This window comes from Vulpes vulpes, chromosome 5 (assembly GCF_048418805.1).
Source record: "Vulpes vulpes isolate BD-2025 chromosome 5, VulVul3, whole genome shotgun sequence".
Lineage (NCBI taxonomy): Eukaryota > Metazoa > Chordata > Mammalia > Carnivora > Canidae > Vulpes > Vulpes vulpes.
Genome location: NC_132784.1, coordinates 12,770,978 through 12,790,514, shown reverse-complemented (window position 1 = coordinate 12,790,514; position 19,537 = coordinate 12,770,978). Strand labels below are relative to the sequence as shown.

The 19,537-nt window shown below is 36.9% G+C and overlaps 1 pseudogene; it reads left to right on the top strand.

Annotated features, from left to right (window-relative positions):
- Window positions 1–6,674: 6,674 nt before the first annotated feature.
- LOC112932592 (heat shock cognate 71 kDa protein pseudogene) lies at window positions 6,675–7,290 on the top strand (annotated as a pseudogene).
- The last annotated feature ends 12,247 nt before the right edge of the window (window positions 7,291–19,537 follow it).

The following is a 19,537-nucleotide window of genomic DNA, read 5'->3' as shown; positions in this document are numbered from 1 at the left end:
TTGTAAAGTGGCCTTTTTTATATCACTGTGGTTTGATGCCCTTGACTGATGTATACGGAACTGACTCTATTCCAAAAATATTTAAAGTAACTTTAAAATATGCAGTGTCATATAAAAAGCACAGGGTAAAGCCAAGTGGGTGGAAAAATTAAAGGCCAAATAAGCACAGATTATGACATGAAACTGGAAGTAAGTTTAACAAAATAAATGAATATGTAACAAATTAACTGTATATGTATATGTCAGTGTACCATATAAAGCCAGATCATAAATTCAGATCTGGATTCCAGTGACCAGAGCAAAGTGGAAAACCTTATCACCACACAATTCAGAATCCATAACATAAAACAAAGTCTTCTACTCTTCAGAAAAACAGTTACTTCCACAATTGGGGTTTGGAAACTTTTTTCTATTAAAGCATAGTATGGAAAGAAGCCGGGTCTCACACACAGATTTAGCAGGCTTGGTTTTAGTACACAGTATTCTATAAACTTCTGAATTAATTATCAAAATTTTGTATGTATTTTTTTATTTTAATTAAACCCTATGCCACATGTCGTGCTTGAACTCATGACCCCGAGATCAAGAGCTGCATCCCCTACCAACTGAGCCAGCCAGGCACCCCTAATTACTGATATTTTAACATCAAGATACTTATATACCAAACTCTGGGCTCCAGATTTCTGTTCACAAAGCAAAACAATTGGACACAGTGTGCCTTTGAGCCTGCATGTAGACAGAGTGCCATCCCTTGGAGAGAACATGTGTTCTCCATTTTACAAGAGCCCCCATCAATTCCTGGTGTCAGATGTCATTCATCATCATTCTTCTGCTGGTTCCATTTATTTTGTATTTAGTGATTTTCTGCCACTTTACCCAGCCCATTTACCTCCTTTCTGCTTCCAACTGGTCCCTGTAGACATCTGAGTTTGTATTCCTTGAGGAGTAGATCAGATGTATATGCATCAGTTAGGCCTTTAGAGATGTTATTTCTCAAAGAAACGATATGCTATGAGATTGTCAGCTTCTCATTTTGTTGCTAAGCCTAAACAGAAAGTGCAGAAAATCCCAAGAGGCTAATAATCTGAAATTTATGTATGCTTGTTTTGCCATATGTTACCTACGTATTTTTTGAAAATGCTATGCCTTCCAAATTATTTTCTGTATTTGTTAATTGTGAAACTCAAATGCAAACAGCAAAATAGTGCACAGGCAAAGAATGACAAAGAAGAATGACATTAATAATGTTGAGAAATCCATCTGGAATTATTTTTTCCAAGATGATTGATAAACCACACGATGCTCATATGCTAATCGAAACTTGATCACACTGCACAGTGTTCCAGACACTATACTTTTAGATTAATAGGAATTATAGAATTGTTTTAATGTATGTATTTTTAAAGTGACTATTTAAGGTATGACATACACTTAAAAAGAATGCAAATCATAAGTGTATAGCTGAATGAATTTTTGCAAGTAAACATATTGAGATGTTCACCTTCATCACTGAGACCAGAGACCCTCATCACAGATCCCAAAATCGCCCCCCCTCTCTGCTCATTAGCTCACTCTCCTCATTCCCACAACAAAGATTATCACTCTTGTGTGACTTTTATTTCCCAAAATTAGTTTTGACTGTTAATTTTGTATAAATAAAATCAGACTATGTAACTTTATGTAAGACCTCTTTAGTTCAACGTGATTAGAGCATGAATTCATGTTTTTATATTACCAATAATATGTACTTTCTTATTGTTATATAGAAGTCCACTGAATGGACTCTAAGTTATTTATATTCTACTACAAATGGACATTTGAGTTTTTCCAGTTTTGACGATTACCAATTGTGCTTCTATGAATATGTTGCATGACGTTTGCTGCACATATTTGCATATTTCTGTTACATAAGAGAAAATACTGGGTAATAGGGTTTGTTTATACTCTGCTTTAGTGGATACTGACACATAATTTTCCAGAATGATTGAGCCAATTTAAACTTCCACTAGCAGGGCACCTGGGTAGCTCAGTGGTTGAGCATCTGTCTTTGGCTCGGGTTGTGATCCCGGGGTTTTAGGATCAAGTCCTGCATCCGGCTCCCCGCAGGGAGCTTGCTTCTCCCTCTGCCTGTGTCTCTGCTTCTCTCTGCGTCTCTCATAAATAAGTAAATAAAATCTAAGTCAATGAATACATAAATACATAAATAAAACTTTCACCAGCAATGTAAGAAAGTCCCATGGAGTTACTCCATATCTTCACAAAAACTTGCTATTACTCACTGTTCCACCACCAGCTCCATAAACCTACTGAGATATTGACTAGGAATACATTAAATCTAAGAATAAATTCAGTGAGACTTTATAGCTTTAAAATATTATGTTCTCTTATCAGTAAATATGGTATATCTTTATATTACTGCAAGTGTGGAATTTTTAAATCTTGTTTTAATTTTTATTTTTCAGTGTAGATTTTATTCTTGGTATTTCATATTTTTGAAATAACACTAAATGTTATTCTTGAAGCTTTATTTTCTCTGTTTCATTCTGATAAATATATGAATATTTTTGTATTTTTATAAATATAGATCCAACTATCTTGTCAAACTCTCTTATTAATTGTTGGGACATCTAGGTGGCTCAGTGGTTTAGTATCTACCTTTGGCTCAAGGCATGATCCCGAGGTCCTGGAATCCAGTTCTGCATCAGGATCCCCACAGGGAGCATGCTTCTCTCTTTGCCTATGTCTCTGCCTCTCTCTGTGTGTCTCTCATGAATACATAAATAAAATCTTTGGGAAAAAAACCTCTGTTATTAATTCTAGTACTTTTTACAAGATTCTTTTGGATTTTATAGGCCCCCAGTCATGTTGAATACAAAAAAAGAAAAAAAAATAGTTTAATTTCGTCCTCTCTAAAATTTACACATTAATTCCTTTTTTTTTTTTTTTTTTTGTCTACCGTACTGGCTAACGTACAGTGTTGAACAGGAATAATGATAGTGGGCCTCTGTGTAGTTCTTGATCACAGAGGGCAGACTCCCAGTGTTAATCATTAAGGATAACCTTTGTTATAGTTTTGTTTGTATATGGGTTTAATCACAATAAAGAAGTTATTTCCTATTAATAGCTTGTCAACATGAATGTTAAATTTTATTTCCTTTTTTAAAAAAAAATCTGGAGATAGTGATGGCTTTACTCTTTTATTTTTACTAATACAATAAAGTGCATTTTAAAATTTCCCTTATTAGCTCATCCTTCCATTATGATTTTATGTTGCTTTTTCTCTAAGCATAGGAGAAAATCTTTGTTATCTAGGGTTAGGCAAAGATTTCTTAATACAATATTACAAAAACACAACCCATACAAAAATAAATTGGACTTCACCAAATTTAGAATATTTCATTCTTTGGAAGATACTGTTGGTATGCCTAGGTGACTCAGTCAGCTAAACATCTGCCTTTGGCCCAGCTCATGATCTCAGGGTTCTGGAAACAGCCCTGCATTGGGCTCCCTGCTGAGTGGGGAGCCTGCTTCTCCTTCTCCTTCTGCCTCTCCCCCCACCCTCCTTTCATGCTTACTCTCTCAAATAAACAAAATCTTAGAAAAAAAAGGTACTGTTAAGAAAATGAAAAGTCTTACTTTGTTATAATTCCTATATTTGAGTCATCTGTGGGTTTTTTTTTCAAGATTTTATTTATTTATTCATGAGAGACACAGAGAGGCAGAGACATAGGAGAGGGAGAAGCAGGCTCCTTGCCAGAAGCCCGATGCTGCACTGTATCCCAGGATCCCGGGATCATGACCTGAGCCAAAGGCAGACACTCAACCACTGAGCCACCCGGGCACCCCTTTTCCATGAGTTCTATTTTAGTCAACTGATCTTGTCTACTCGCATATTTGGTAATTTTCTTGGAATTTAAGAATTGTCTCTATAATCTTGTAATGATTCTATATGATACTGTCTTCCTTTAGACAGATTTTATTTTTGTTTGGCAGGCAGTTATAGTAGAAGCAGTTAACCCCAAATTCATAAGAAATTTAGATAGTTTTAGGAAAATGTTGCTCGTATTAAGAGTTTAGAAATATTTTAGTTTGTCTTCTTTCTGATGATGTTAGATTTTCAGTAGTCTTCTCATTCTTGGTTAGTCTTGAATTCTAATTATTTTTCACTTTAGTGAAATGAGACTATCAAAAGTGCTACTAATATTTTTAGCTTTTAATCTGCCAGTTGGCTTCTAGCCCTATCATTATTCACACATTAAAAATTGGCAAATATTTCAAATGCAAACGTGGTAAAGAATGTTGGGCTCATTTCAGTGCATTTCTTTTCTTTCTATGATGTTGGTCCTTCAAATTCTGTATGTGTTCATTCCTGCTCTTATATCTTCAAATTGTTACTTTGCGAAAATCACTTTATATAGCTTTTATAGTTGTTGAAAATAAGAATATTGGTCTGATAGAAACTATTCTGTCATTGACAGAAGTGGATGTCTGTCTTTTAGGTTGTTTAATAATATAAAGCCATTAAATATGAGAAAGAAAGTGGCATACAATTTTCTCCAAAGAGTTCTGAGCAATTTATAGAATCCATATCATCAATCTTTACCATACCCTTGTCAACACTGGTAACTCATTAACTATCCAAAGGTCACCCAACAAACCCGTCAGAAGTCCAGAAATAGAAGCTGAACATCCAGCTCAATCCCCAGAGCCACATAGACTATTGATGCCTGATATAAAAATTACATCCTCATTCAGGAAGTACTAAGTAATTCCATCACTGACCTATCTGTCATTTTCTCAGCTCCATATCCTCTGTAAAAGAAGGAAAGGAAGAAATGAAAGCATTGTGGTCTTAGATTTTTAGTAAGAGAGGTGACCAGTGTTATTTTTTAAATTCTTTTTAATCTTATGAAGTATTTTTTTCTATTCATGATAGTAAAAGTAAAAGGGCAAAGAGTCATCTGGTTTCTGATTATCTTTCCTAGAAACTTGGATAAAATGAAAACTTGATTTTATGATAGTTAAATTCTAGGCTAAAAGTGAGGAAGGAACCAATATATGATTTTAACATGTTGCAGAGATAACGATTTAGCTCTTCATTCAATAAGTATTTCATTAGTGTATAGTATGTAAATCATTGCTTTTGGTGCTAGGGGCAGCGCTGCATGTAACAAAGAAGTTGCTAAATACATAAAACATATATTCTTGTAGAGAATAGGGATAATAAACAAATATGTATATATCTGTGTGTGTGTGTGTGTGTGTGTGTGTGTGTCAAGAAGTGACAAATGCTATTTAAAAAAACAGAACAGGGATCCCTGGGTGGCACAGCGATTTGGTGCCTGCCTTTGGCCCAGGGTGCGATCCTGGAGACCCGGGATCGAATCCCACGTCGGGCTCCCGGTGCATGGAGCCTGCTTCTCCCTCTGCCTGTGTCTCTGCCTCTCTCTCTGTGTGTGACTATCATAAATAAATAAATAAAAAAGAATTCTTAAAAAAAAATTAAAAAGCAGAACAGGGTATAGAGAAGAGTAAGAATGCCACTTTATTTTTTTAAAGATTTTATTTATTTGAGAGAGAGAGAGAGCATACACACAAAAGCAGGCAGAGGAGCAGAAAGAAAAGGAGAAACAGACTCACAGCTGAGCAAGGAGCCTAATGGGAGTGCTCTATCCCAAGACCCTGGGATCATGACCTGAACCAAAGGCAGCCACTTAACTGACTGAGTCACCCAGGCACCACATGAATGCCACTTTAGATAAGGTGAGGAGGAAAGACCTTTCTGAAAAAGTGACTTTAGAACAGAGGTCTTAATGAAGTCAGGGTTGTGGGAAAACCATGTAAATTTCTAGAAGCACTTGCCAAACAGAGAGAAAATAAGGTAAAAAGACTCTAAAATATGAAGGTTCTTGGAATGTTTGAGAAAGAGCAAGGAAGATTTTGGCAGGAGTATCCTGAATGGAAATGAAAGGTTAGGGAATGAGATAGGATAAAAAGTAAAAGGTAAGATAAAGTATGGACTTGTAGGTCATGGTAAGGGTTTGAGTTTATTACAAATACAGTGAGGAGCCATTGGATGACGAGTTAAGATGAGAAGAATAAAAGATGGGATTAGAGCAGAGGCAGAAGGAGAGGGATCAATTAGGAGGCATTAATTAAAGTTAGTGATCATAGTGGCTTGGACTAAGATGGTGGGAGAGAAAGAGGTGAGACATGAAGGGATTCCAAATAGATTTTATTGGTGGAGTTGACAGGATTTGCTTATGGATTGGATGTAGAAAAAGGTGAGAAGTCCAGGATCATACCAAGATTATTGTGCAAGAAAATAGGTGACTCGTGGTGCCATTTATTGAGAGGAGGGGCACTGGAAGAAGGGATATCTGGGAGATCTGGGAGAAGAAACCATGTCCATCTTTATCCCAAATTCTTTACTGGCTTAGAGCTCATTAATGTAAATATAAATGAGAGAAAATAAAGCTCCTACTACCTATTGATTAATATTCCCATCCTGTGCTCTTTCTTCTCTGAGAACCTAAGTAATCAGTGAGATCAAGTAGAGACCTAAGAGAATATAGAAAGTCAAAGGAGTCAAAAGGAAAGTGGAAAAGGCAGGTCATTGGATGAAACAGATCACTGGATGATATCCTAAGCCAAAATAAAATTTAAGCTTGATTATAATCAAGCCGAAGATGAGAAGCAGAGAGACAAGGTCTCCAAGACACTTGGAAGTGTCTTCCAAGAATTCACTTGAGTCTTACGCTTTCAACACGAAAGCAACTGTTGAAGATGAAAAACTTCAGGGCAAAATCAATGATGAAGACAAACAGAAGATTCTTGACAAGTGCAATGAAATCATCAACTGGCTCGATAAGAACCAGACTGCAGAGAAGGAAGAATTTGAACATCAGCAGAAAGAGCTGGAGAAAGTCTGCAATCCCATCATTACGAAGCTATACCAGAGTGCAGGAGGCACGCCAGAAGGAATGCCCGGAGGCTTTCCTGGTGGTGGAGCTCCTCCCTCTGGTGGTGCCTCCTCTGGGCCTACCATTGAAGAGGTTGATTAAGCCAACCTGATGACAGGTCTAGCATTGTTCCACACATCTGAAGGACCCAAATTTGTAGCAAATTCCATGGCAGTTTTAAAGTCAAGCTGCTATAGTAAATATACTGGGCATTCTTGATACTTGAATATGGAATATGTGCACAGGGAAAGGAAATAAACATTGCACTTTATAAGCACTGTATTGTTAAGTGGAAAATGCAATGTCTTAAATAAAACTGTATTTAAAACTGGCAAAAAAAAAAAGTGTACTCTCAGATTTGTTTAATGTATGTAATGTATTAAGAGAGAACATTTTCAAATTGAATGTTCAACCAGTACTCAGCTTTATTCTATAGGCTCCAGATTTGCTTTTGGATAAGGGTAAATAACCATTCATTCTCATCCTCACATACTTTTCTTATTCTCCTCATCTCCCCAAAGCTTATAGGGCCAGAGGCTGAGAGAAGGAACCAAGATAAGCATAAGGACATTTAATTTCCACTTATTAACCCTTTTGAGACCTAACACCAAATATCTTAATGGTCCATGTGTAGGGGATCATGATTTATTATATACTATAATTTATTATTCCCACACTAATTAGAGAGCTCTTATCTGCCATAATTATGGGAGCACACTAATAAGCCAGTCATCAGCAAGTTGACAAAGATGCCAAGTCTCTTAGAATCTCCACAAGATTCTATTCAAGTCAGTTCTATTTTTTCAGTTATCTCCTTTTCTTTGGCAACTCCTTCAGACAATATAACTCTCGGGAGCTCCAAGGGGGGAAAATATTGAAGAAGCATCCAGTTGACCATAGTTGTCATGTTGCATCTTCATAAAAAAGTGCAATTTCATCTTCCTAGTAGTTAATTGTGAAGATGTTCACTAAGTATATTGAATGTGGTATGCTGCTCACAGGCTGAAATATTAAAATTTTAATAGCTTCCCATGCATTCTCAAATATGAGTATGTTACACACTTCTATTGCCTTTGAAAGAGCTTGCAATCTCTGAGCAATAATCTGCCATCTAATTTACATTTTTATAATGTGTCACGGATAGGAAAATATTCTCCCTCAAGCCTACATATCTTTCTTTTCTGAATTGTTTTTTGTACTGCATAAGGAGCTACAGATTTCATGAAATAATTGAGGCCAAAGAAAAGACCCTATACAATTTCTACAGAATACATGATTGCACCACCTGAGAATTTTGAGGCATTTTGCTATCATGGAATTTCTTACATTGGGTAAGAAGTATTCCTTAACTTTGCTCATTCATTCTGCTCACCTGATGAACATAAATGTCTTTTAGACACCTGTCTGTATATTTGCCATGTTTTTCCATACACCCACTATTCCTTTGTAGGTACGATACATACCATAATAGCATTATTGAGAAAAACCACCAATGTCCATTTGTCCTCAGAAATTGACAAAATTTTCCGTCCTCTATTTTCACTAAATATTCACAATCCCTTTTAATGATGTATCTGGAATATAAGCTGCATCTCAAAATTACATTATAGTTTAAATATAAAAATAAGGTAAAATGATGATAATTCCACATAGTTTATTGGTGATTGGAGAAGAGTTCACTAGCCAGTCCTGAAAAACAATGTGTTTATTGACAGAGCACCAAGAGAAAAACCTGAAAACATTGGATGAGCCTGTATTAAAGTCCTAATCAATATTGATTTATCAGTATTGATTCTTTAAAAAGCTCAAACCAAAAATTCAGAAGAGTGCAAGCTAAAATAGCATATACTTCCTAGGAACCGTGGAAAACTTTTGTCTCAGTAAGCCAGACCTTGACCATATGCCTGTTTGACAATGTGCCCTCTACTGAAAAAAAAAAAAAAAAGTACCTAGAAAGAGTCAATAAGAAATCATGGTAGAGCAAATTTGAGACTCTTCCAGCCCCCAGATAACCTAGAACAAGAGGATGGAGAAAAATTGTTGTTTTTTTTTAATTAACAGAAGATTATAAAAAATTCTGAATGCATGCTGTGTTGTGACATTTCTCTTAGAGACTTAGAAGCATCCTATGAAAGGAAAATTTAAATTATCTTGGTTCTCTGAAAGGATATGTAGTATATAGCCATCCACTTAGATCTGGTGATAGGCCACTTTTTTCTCTGTTCCTGAAAAACACTATGGGGTGCTAAATCTGCCCAGACAGTTGAGGCATTTAAAGAAAGTAGAGGCTTTACAGAGGCATTGAATATAGATCATACTCGGTTATGACTTAATGACCTGGAAATAAAGAGACATATTTTAAATCCTCTTCCAACTGATCTCTTTACATCACTGAATCTTTCATTTAATGCTTTATTTAAAAAAATGTCTTAATTAAATTAGAATCTGACAAGGAAAAAGAAGTGTCTCCTGATCATTGACTAAGAATTATGACTGCCTTTGTGATATTTTTGTTTTTTGTTTTACTAATATAAACTTGCTTAATAACAGCCCACCTCCAAAAGACATCACTATGGTATGAGGCAGAACTATTAATTTACACAGATAGACAAATTAAGAAGGGTAAATCCACAGCTAGAGGCCATGCCAACCATTTGACTCCAGGGATTTCCCATCAAAGATTTCAGCTTTAGTGGAAATACATACCATTTAAAACACACACACACACACACACACACACACACACACACACACACACAGATTAGGCCAACACTAAGGAGAATATAACTGCCAGTTCACCATTGGTTTATCATGTTCATTTTTCTTTTATTTTCTAGAATCTTAGCATTGACAAGTAGATTCTCATATCATAAGTACATGAAGCTTTTTCTCTCCTATAGAATTCTCAGGGTATGTTTTGGTCACGGGTAAAATTTAGGTATTTTTAGTGTAGTCATTAATTTGGTAAATACACTGAAAAAAAGGCAAGGAAAATGGCTTAGAACTGAACCAAAACAAGCACACACTGACCACAAGAATATTGAGAATGGGATTCTTGGGTCATGTTTATCACTTTTAGGAAGAGAACTCATGGAAGATCTAGATTCTTGTTGGTGAGTTTGGTATAGAACTCATGATTTTGAGATCCAGCTCTTAAAAAATCTACTACTTCACAATGTATACAGAAAGTTAATTCACTTCATGCTTCTGTTCCTTGAGGTCCAGCTCTTAAAAAATCTACTACTTCACAATATTTAATTCACTTCATGCTTCCGTTCCTAGATCTGAAGGCAATGTGAGCAAACTAGCCTTCTTCTCATTTCCAATTCATCCCTAAGTTCACCCACTGCTACCTTCCAGTGGCTTCTTTCCACAGTCAAGGTTTCCTTTGGAATCCATTTGCACCTGCATGCATACTTTATCTGGTGATTCATCAGTCCTCAAGGATGGGCTCCTCCATGGATCTAATGATGTGGACACAGGATGAGGTCCAAGTGCAGCTGAAATATGCCAAATATGAGCCCTAGAAGGTCTGCCTGTATTTTCGTATAGGACCTAATTATAATTTCATTCCTGAAGGACTAGAAGGTAAAGATTAGACAAAATACAAACCCACTCTGCCAGAAAGACAGTTGGCACTCAGTATTACCTACGATTTTCACAGGTCCCTTTCTCCAACTAATGTTGATTTATCTATCTTCTTCCAAAGTACAATGCCCTTACAGTGATCCAGTTAATCTCTCAGAGAATGATGGGAGTTGTCCTCTTGTTTTATGGCATTGCTCCTTCTATTTGATGGTTTTACTGTTCACAAACATTTTAGTTTGTCCTCACCTTTATCAGTTTACCTCATTCCCAGTTTTCTCTCTGAGATCCTCTTTTCTTCAGTTGTGGGAAATGGTCGTTCTATGTATTCTACTAGAATACTTTCCTACTTTATAAGTCTCTTATAAAATCCTCTATCCCTTCAGAAGACATAGAGGATGGAAAGAGTGTAAGGAAAGCATGAGAGTTTCCATGCCGTTAGGAATTACCTAACTTCACACACTGGCAAGGTGAATACAGTATTCCCATTTTGTGGAAAAACTAAAGAATCAGATATTACATAGCTTACTCAAAAGAGCTACAAACAGGTAGGCAGGTAGCTCAACTACAGTTTGAAGCTGAGTTTGACTCCTAAGTCTGTTGCTTGCCACGTTTTCTCATGCTTTGAGCCTATATATATATTCTTGGTGAGTTTGTTAAAAATTTATACATACATATATATATATATATATATGTATGTATAAATTTTAGAGGATGATCGCACCAAAGGCTGATAATTGGAAGTGAGTGTAAAAGTACTAAAGTTTTTATCACTAATATTCTAGGTTTGAACAGAACTACCTCTTCACTTGGATGTATCAGCCTACAAGCTCTAATTTGAGAGTTAGCAAAGGCATTATGTGGTATCTTGGTGTCTTTTCTCACCTGCATCCCTACTTTGGAAACAAACATATGGCATTATTCCACCTATATGTGTGGGCTGTAACCCAGGCTAAGCTGAGCTGATCATAATCCATCTCCCTAGCCATGTTGATTAGTCCCCAGATGGGCTCTTGAGCCAGGCAAAGCTAATTAGAATCCTCCTCTGGGACATTTTTGCTGGAGTGTTATACAAATACCTCTCCTGTCTCTTGGGTCATAGAATTCCAACTGGCTTTATTCCCTGGTTTATGGCAAAACCCTTCAGCTCTAAAAGCAATGTATGCCATTTTAGAAACAATTAAAGCAGCATGAAAGAGAATATAACTGCTAGTTCATCATGGGAATGCAGCAGAGGTGAGAAAGTAGGAGAGAGGGAGACAAGGAGAGAGCAACAGGAGAGAAAAGAGAGAGAATGAGCTAATAACTTTGATTCCTTAGATGTAGTCATGCTTGAAGCTCTATCCCTGTACTTCTTTTGGCTATGTGAACAACAACAAAAAAGAATTTTTTTCCAAAAAGAATTTGATTGGGTTCCTGATGTACTATTTTTCTGTATCCAAAGATTTGTAATACACACAAATTAATTATTCTATTACCAATAAACTCTGTTTAAGGACTTGAATACTAAGATAAAAATCCAAGAATGTATTACATTACTTGAAAGGGTCAAACATGAACCCACCATGTAGTGTACTGGAAAAAACACTGGTCTTGGCATCCAGCACCTGGGTTCTGATATGAACTCTGCCAGTAATGACATGCCTTACTTTGTGCTTCAATTTCCCCATATATAAAATGAGGAGAATTGTCCAAAATGAACTCTAGTATCTCTTCCTCTTCTAAAATTTGATTACTCTCTAATATGGAATCAGTCACATAACATCAGTCACATAACAAAGGTTCAGATATGTCCTAAAAGGAAGGCATGAGAAATAGGAGAAAGTCTACAGGGATCAGACTAAGCTACCAACCTGGTCAAAGAGACAGTCCAGTTTCCCTGCTGCAGTGAAGTATGTGAAGCATAAAGAGAGCCAGGAAAGAAGTACTGAAGGCACGCCTGAGGAATAAGATGCACCTTGGGGCTGTTCTGGTGTGCAATAGCCCCAAATCTTATGGAGCTGAAGCTAAGTGTAAGGGCTGTTTGGTTTCTATGTTTTGGTCTGCTTACATGAGGGATAATGACTTTTTAATTTTCACTGAATTTACCTATTAGGGCAACTTGTTTTTCCCCAGTGATTGATCACAAGTTGTGTTTTCTCGAATGCAAAACCTCATCTAGCATAATTTTCCTTTATATAATAAATGCATGGAAAGTTATTCCTGACCCTTTGCACTATTCATTTTTAAAGAAGACACTATATACACTTCAGTGTGGAATGGTTTTGAAAATACATCATATTGTATTAAATACTTCCTTTCTTTCCACAGCACTCTTCAAATTAAGTACATTGAACTCAGGACGACACATGGCTGAGTGCTACATTTTCAGTGCGGTGAAGTGGGAAAATGATTGATTTTAGAGTCCAACAAATCTGATTCCCAGCTCTAACATGCATTATCTTGTAGATATGGGCAAGGTCTTAGTAACCCTAAACCTATTTTTTCTTATGAAAATGTGTAGATTATAGGGGGTGCCTGGATGGCTCCGCTGGTTAAGCATCTGAGGCTCAGGTCGTGATCCCAAGGTCCTGGGATCAAGCCCTGCATCAGTCTCCCTAACCAGTGGGAATCTGCCTCTCCCTCTCCATCTGCCTCCTCCCCCAGCTCGTGCTCTCTCTCTCTCTCTCACACACACACATGAATAAATTAAATCTGAAAAAAGAAAAGAAATGTATAGATTATCAATTCTATCAGGGCTGTTGCAAGCATTGCTTTAAATGTCTTCTCTAAAGCAACTGGCACACAGTAGGTGCTTAAACATGTTCACTCCCTTGTAAATGGTCAAACCTGACTTAATGAATAAAGCATGTTATTTTTTTTCCTTAATTTTATTGAAACGACTCCGTACCTCTTTTCCCACCTTTAACTCAGCTTAGTGAAGTCTTTAAGTCATTCCTAACTTCACTAGATTCTTGGTACCAATCACATTTTTAAATTGCTCCCTAGATTTTAAGGACAAGTATTAGCGATAAAGCCTAGTAAGTCACAGTTCCGTGTTTCTTCCAGTTTACTTTTACTGCAAATACACTATGGTCTTCTAGGAAACTCAGAGAGATACAAAAGCTCAGGATTTTTTTTAAAAGATTATTTATTTATTTACTCATGACAGACACACAGAGAGAGAGAGAGAGGCAGAGACACAGGCAGAGGGAGAAGCAGGCTCCATGCAGGCAGCCTGATGTGGGACTCGATCCCAGGTCTCCAGGATCACACCCTGGGCCAAAGGCAGGCACTAAACCCCTGAGCCACCCAGGGATTCCCCCCATGCTCAGGATTATTTTGCTTTCTCTGCATTTGTCAGATCCTGATTATTAGGGTACACCCATCATTGGTTCTCTCCACTTTAGGAGGGAAACAGAGACAATCACACCAAAAAAGCTATTACTCTGACTTAACAGGATGGAAAACTGGTGAAATTTTAGGAATTGGATTGGTTACTCTGTAAAGAAGGTGATTAATGTAGATCCAAAACAACAGTTTAATTATGTTGTGGTTTAATCTAAGTAAGATATTGACCAGGTTTTCTTCTTTTTCACTGAGCACAGAAACAGGGAGAAATTGTCATTGTATCAAACAGAATTTGAAGCTTGGTATTCTTAGACCCTTATGAGAGTAAGAGTGATTAATTCTGAATCAGACAATCACAAAAATCATGGAATTTCACATTTTGATAATGATTACAAAAGTATTGTTACATTTGTTTTGTACTTCTGCTTTCAGAACACTTTAATACAAATTCTTACACAATTCTAACAGCAAACCTGTGAAATGGGTTATCATTTTCCCTGTCTTAAATGGTAGGATTAACTGGTTTCCCCACTTTAATAGAGATTTCATTTCTTTTCTTTTAATTTAATTGAATTTAATTTTTGAGATTTAATTCACATTTAAATTTTGGTTCCAAATCTAGTTAGGAATTTGAGGGATTCTGGGGAGACAACAGTCTGAATACACATAGGCCTCGCCCCACTTCAATTCCAACCTCTGTGAATTAAATAGCTATTTAGCATCTGGAGTTTTCAGGGTAGATGCCCTAGTCCCTTGAAATTCAGTAGCAAGTAGGACAGCAGCAAAGACTTTGCCTGGAAGCTTGTGACAAATGCAGACTCTCCAGTCCTATCTCAAGCTAAGAATCAGAGTCTGCATTGTAGAAAGATTCCCACAAGATTTGCAAAGTTTTAGAAGCTGACTTTAGAAAATGAAATCAAAGCTGCAGGTTCTGAAGAGCCTGGGGACAGCATCAGGATATCCCATGAAAACAAACAGAAAATTGCTCATCCTGAAAAGTACCTGACCCTGGAGATTATTGAGACACAGGAGCTTGACTCCCATTGAGCTGAGGAGAAATTAAAAAGTTGAACAGATTACTCTTTTCCTTAATTTTTACAAGGTTTAAAAGACACAATGGCATAAGGCAAATTCCTGGTATTTTGATAGGTTATTTACACACTGGCTGTTGCCCCAAGCTGGCCCACAGAGTTGGAAACCATGGTGCTATCCACCACTTGTGATACTGCCTCCACCTTACAGCACTCCAACAGCTGGTTATGAGCCCCAGTGAACAGCCAAAGAAAGGAATATGCCTAAGAGTTTTTCTGGGCCTCCACTTATGGGACTCCAGTAGCCAGATTCACTCACAACAGGTCCAAAGTGAAATAGAGATGTGGGTGTCAGGAACCATGCTAGGTGCACAAGGGAGGAATCAACCCAGTTGAACAAAAAATATCAGAGGAACACCCTAGTGCTTAAAAAGAAAAATTGGCATCACGCTATATTCTAAATATGAATTATACGCATTTTAGGTATATTAAGAATTTGTTAACTGATTTCTGCAGAAACTAGTGGTAAGATCCAAAAGTCTGACAACTCACTTGTTATAAAAGGATCAATCTTTCTTACCATTTTGTCTTATGCATTGGTGATTTTTTTCAGTCTAAATTATCCTGCTTGAAATTTCCTTACTTGTATAAATGAAATCTCTGAATATCCCTGTTGTAGAAGTTGTCATTCATTTACCACCCAATCATCCTCATTCCACTTATCTGCAAAGATCTAGTGATATTTTTCCACATTGTAACATGTCAATTGAATTAAGGTTTCAACTTTTTCTTTAATCTCTCTATTCTTTCCCATGTATTTTCTGGGTCTTCTTACCTATCAGGAGCAGAGGAGCATCCCAGCCTCCAAAATTGGCCTCCAAAATACATTCAACCTACCCTTATTTATCTCTTCTAAAGATGAAATCTTATAATCTTATTTAGATCAAATGAATGATCAGCCCTGATTTAGTGAGTTCCCTTTTCCTTGAAGCATATCCTTTTTAGCAGATGTTAGTGATTTCACCTAAAACCACTTTTGAGAATTCAGCACTATTTAGGATCAGGAGAAGGAATGTTTGGGGTCATTGGATTTCCATCTGTCTTCCCATGTACTATATTAGTGACTTCCATTTGCATGTACAGCCAACTCTGAAAAAGCAAGCTCTTTTGATTTATTTCATGTAAAACTTGCATCTAAGTCATTTGGTGCTTAACATATCTAATATATTTGGGGCTTTTTTGGGGTGTGTTTTTTAAGCCCATATTATGGTAAGTAAGGAATTCATAAACTGTGAAACACAATCATCTCACAACATTTAGAAATTTGGTTATAATTTCTTTAATTATAATATTCCACTAACCATGTAATAATTTTGGATACAACCACAGTTGCACACAACTTTAGAATTATATGGTTATGTATTGGATTAATCCAATATTATAAAAATTGAACAAATAATATATTGAAGTCTCTGATAAAAGATAAATTAAACATCCAGTTTTTCATAATTTTGAAGTGCCTTTCCTCTTTCTAGTTAAAGATCCCCATTTCTCTACAGGTTGTTATTTTAGATGAGAATATCAAAAAATTTCAATATGTGTGGTTTTTTTTCCTATTATTTTGAATTGATGGCTTCTTCTGAAGCTTCCCTTGCTGTCTGTCATTGCAAGGTCATTCATATTAACTCCTTGGCTCTTAAAGCCATGAGGGATTATAGAATTGAATGCATTTCCAGTGCAGTCTGTCTTCACAGACATTCTTCTTCATGATCCCTATAATACTGGATCTGAAAAGTCCTGCTGTATCATATAAAAAGTAAAGACTTTGGGGGACTGTGGCTGTACCTCCTGAATTCCAGTCTCTTGGAGAGGAAATTTTGTCTCTGTGCAAATCACCACCCTAATCAAATATTGGACAGAAAGAGACTCAAGCCATCTTCTTCCTCTATCTAGCCAAATTCCTCTGCCTGTTTCCAAAAGCATGAAAAGCTATGAGAAAGTATGAAGAACCCCAACAAAGTGAAAGTAAAAAGTAGAATTCAACCAAATTATACTAAAAAGATTGTTCTTGATATTGTGTAAATACTTGAATACTAATTGATTTAAAGGACATTTGAGCTGTGAAAGAAATAAGTGAAAACCTGTTACAAGAAGAGAAAGAGTTAGAATAAGTGCATTATTTTCTCCTATGCTTTCTCTCTACTTTAAATATGCAAATTACATTGTCTCTGGGCCTTAATTCTAGAAAGACCTCACAGGATAAGCAAGAATACATGTGGAAAGTTATTCCTTTTAAGTATTCAAAGTTGTTTAATGCCCTGTAAGATCACAATGGTTGTAGTTGATGATATTTATGAAAATATGGAAAGACTGCTGAATTAGTAATTATTATATTTTGTTGTTATACTTTTCATATGAATTTATACTTTTTTTAAATATATGCATTTTAACTCTGGGCCTCAGAGAAGAGAGGCACAAGACGTTAAATCAATTTGTTACCACAAAACTATATTAGAGAATATGTGGGGTTCTTAACATTTCTCCCAGACCCTAGACCTCAAGGCACCACTCCTCCTGGATAGACCACACCTAAGCCTCCAGATGCAGGCCAGAAAGCTGGAAGATGCTGAGCCCTGAAGATTATCTTGCAATACCTGCAATCTAGATGGAGAGGGAGCCAAGTGCCTGGCCCACCTGGGCTACTCAGATCCAGGAATTAGAACAAAAAGAATACAAAAAGATAAACAAACAGACAAACTGTAGGAGGCCCCAGAAAGTTCCCACTCCACTTCCTAAAGTAATTTGAACAGAAAGGCTGTCTAAACCAGGGAAGTAAGGTTGCTGCAAATCAGTTTTCCAAATTTCACTGAGAATCAGGATTATTGTGATAGTGCCAGTCCTCTCCACAGAAATTCTGCTTTAGTTGATTCGGGTTGGGACTCAGGAATTTTTAAATTTATAGTGTCTTATTTATTGTTTTATAATGCTCCAGGCGATTCTTATATCCAGGCAAGATTTTGAATCCCTGCTCCATTGACAACAAGGAAATCTTCACCACTGACAATAGAGTGGGAACTAACACGGGTTCATTACCATTTTGTGCAAGACAATGCAAAACTCTTCATTTTTCTTCAGTATATTATATCCTCGTCGTATAGATGAAGAAACTGAGGCACAGGAATATTAAAGCCCAAGGTGTCGAGGCAAGGAATTAGTAGAACAGAAAGATACTCTGTCTACTTCATTCTACCTTCCAGATATGCTTTACATCATGTTAACGTTAATCACTTTTATAAAATTCGAGAGGGATATTATTTAGTTTAAGTCATTTGCCTTTTAGTTTGGCAGTGTTTAATGTCTTGGCTTCATAAACACTCCTATATTCTAAACTGAAAACCCTGTTGTCTTTGAAAGAAACCCAGCAATAGCAGATATCAGCGGAAAGGTCTCGTGTCTACTGAAAATCCCATCACTCGTTGCCATGAGCTGAAGCCGTGTGATTTTCTCACTGGCAGGCCATTTATCACTCCCCACCAGCCATCAATAATTGATTAGGGAGATTGGATTCAGCACAATGCAGATCAGCCCATTCTATCAACATAGAGTACAGTTTGTGTCAAAACGTGGTAACCCCTGGTCTCACTGCTTACTCATCTTTGATAGAGTGGAGATTTGCACTTACCCCTCTCACATCAGGAAAGAAAAGAAGGATTGGGCAAAAGGGAAAATAAGCAGCTAATTCTGTTGCCAATACCCCTTAAAAAAAGTGCTCCTTGCCATGTGTATTCCCCACCCTTACCTAAAACCAAGGAAGAATAAAAAGATGCTTAAGTCAAAGACCCAACCTCACAGCTTTTTAAAGGCAAAGCCGACAAGCCATCCCTTATATTCCCAGGCAGAGGCTACAGATTCTCCACCCAGTTCCTTCTCCCATCAGAACTGCCCACTATCTTCTCCCTTCTCACGTCTCTATTTCCACAAAACCCTTTTGCATTGTAGCACCCAAGTTTGTCAGCTTTTGTGCTGACTTGGAAGACAAGTACACAGGTCATTTGGTTGAAAGCATCACAGCAGAGAAGCAGGAAATTAAAGCAGTAAATATGAGCAAGCTGCAGTGATTATGGGCTCTTGACAATCCCTTTCAGTTCTCCCTTCTCCTTTGGATCTATATTGAGAGAAAGCTCTTATCTTTTTAGAGTGCCTCTTTGGAACAAAGGCCTGAAGATTCAATTAACACAGAACAATAGGGACCTCCCCTTGGTCTGAAGTGAGCAGTTGGCTTTTCTGAAGCATTGCCATCAAGTTGGAGAAGGAGTGAGAGCAACTAACACTGATGGTCTCAGATGTGCCAGCCCAAATGTTTTAAATGAAGTAACTCATTTGTTTCTCATGGCAGTTCTAGGTAATAAGGTATATTTTTGTCTCCTCCAAGTTAGAGATGTTTCAACGAGAGCAAGAAAGGTTTTGTAATTCCATCATATCCAGACTGTAAACAACGTTGGTGTGGATCTACAGCCTACCTCTCCTTACATCACTGGGCATTTCCTCTACTGCTTCTCTCCAGTGTGCTTGCTCTCCATACTGGAAGATCATCTTTTGGCCTTGACCTTGATTATAAAGTCTTTTCTT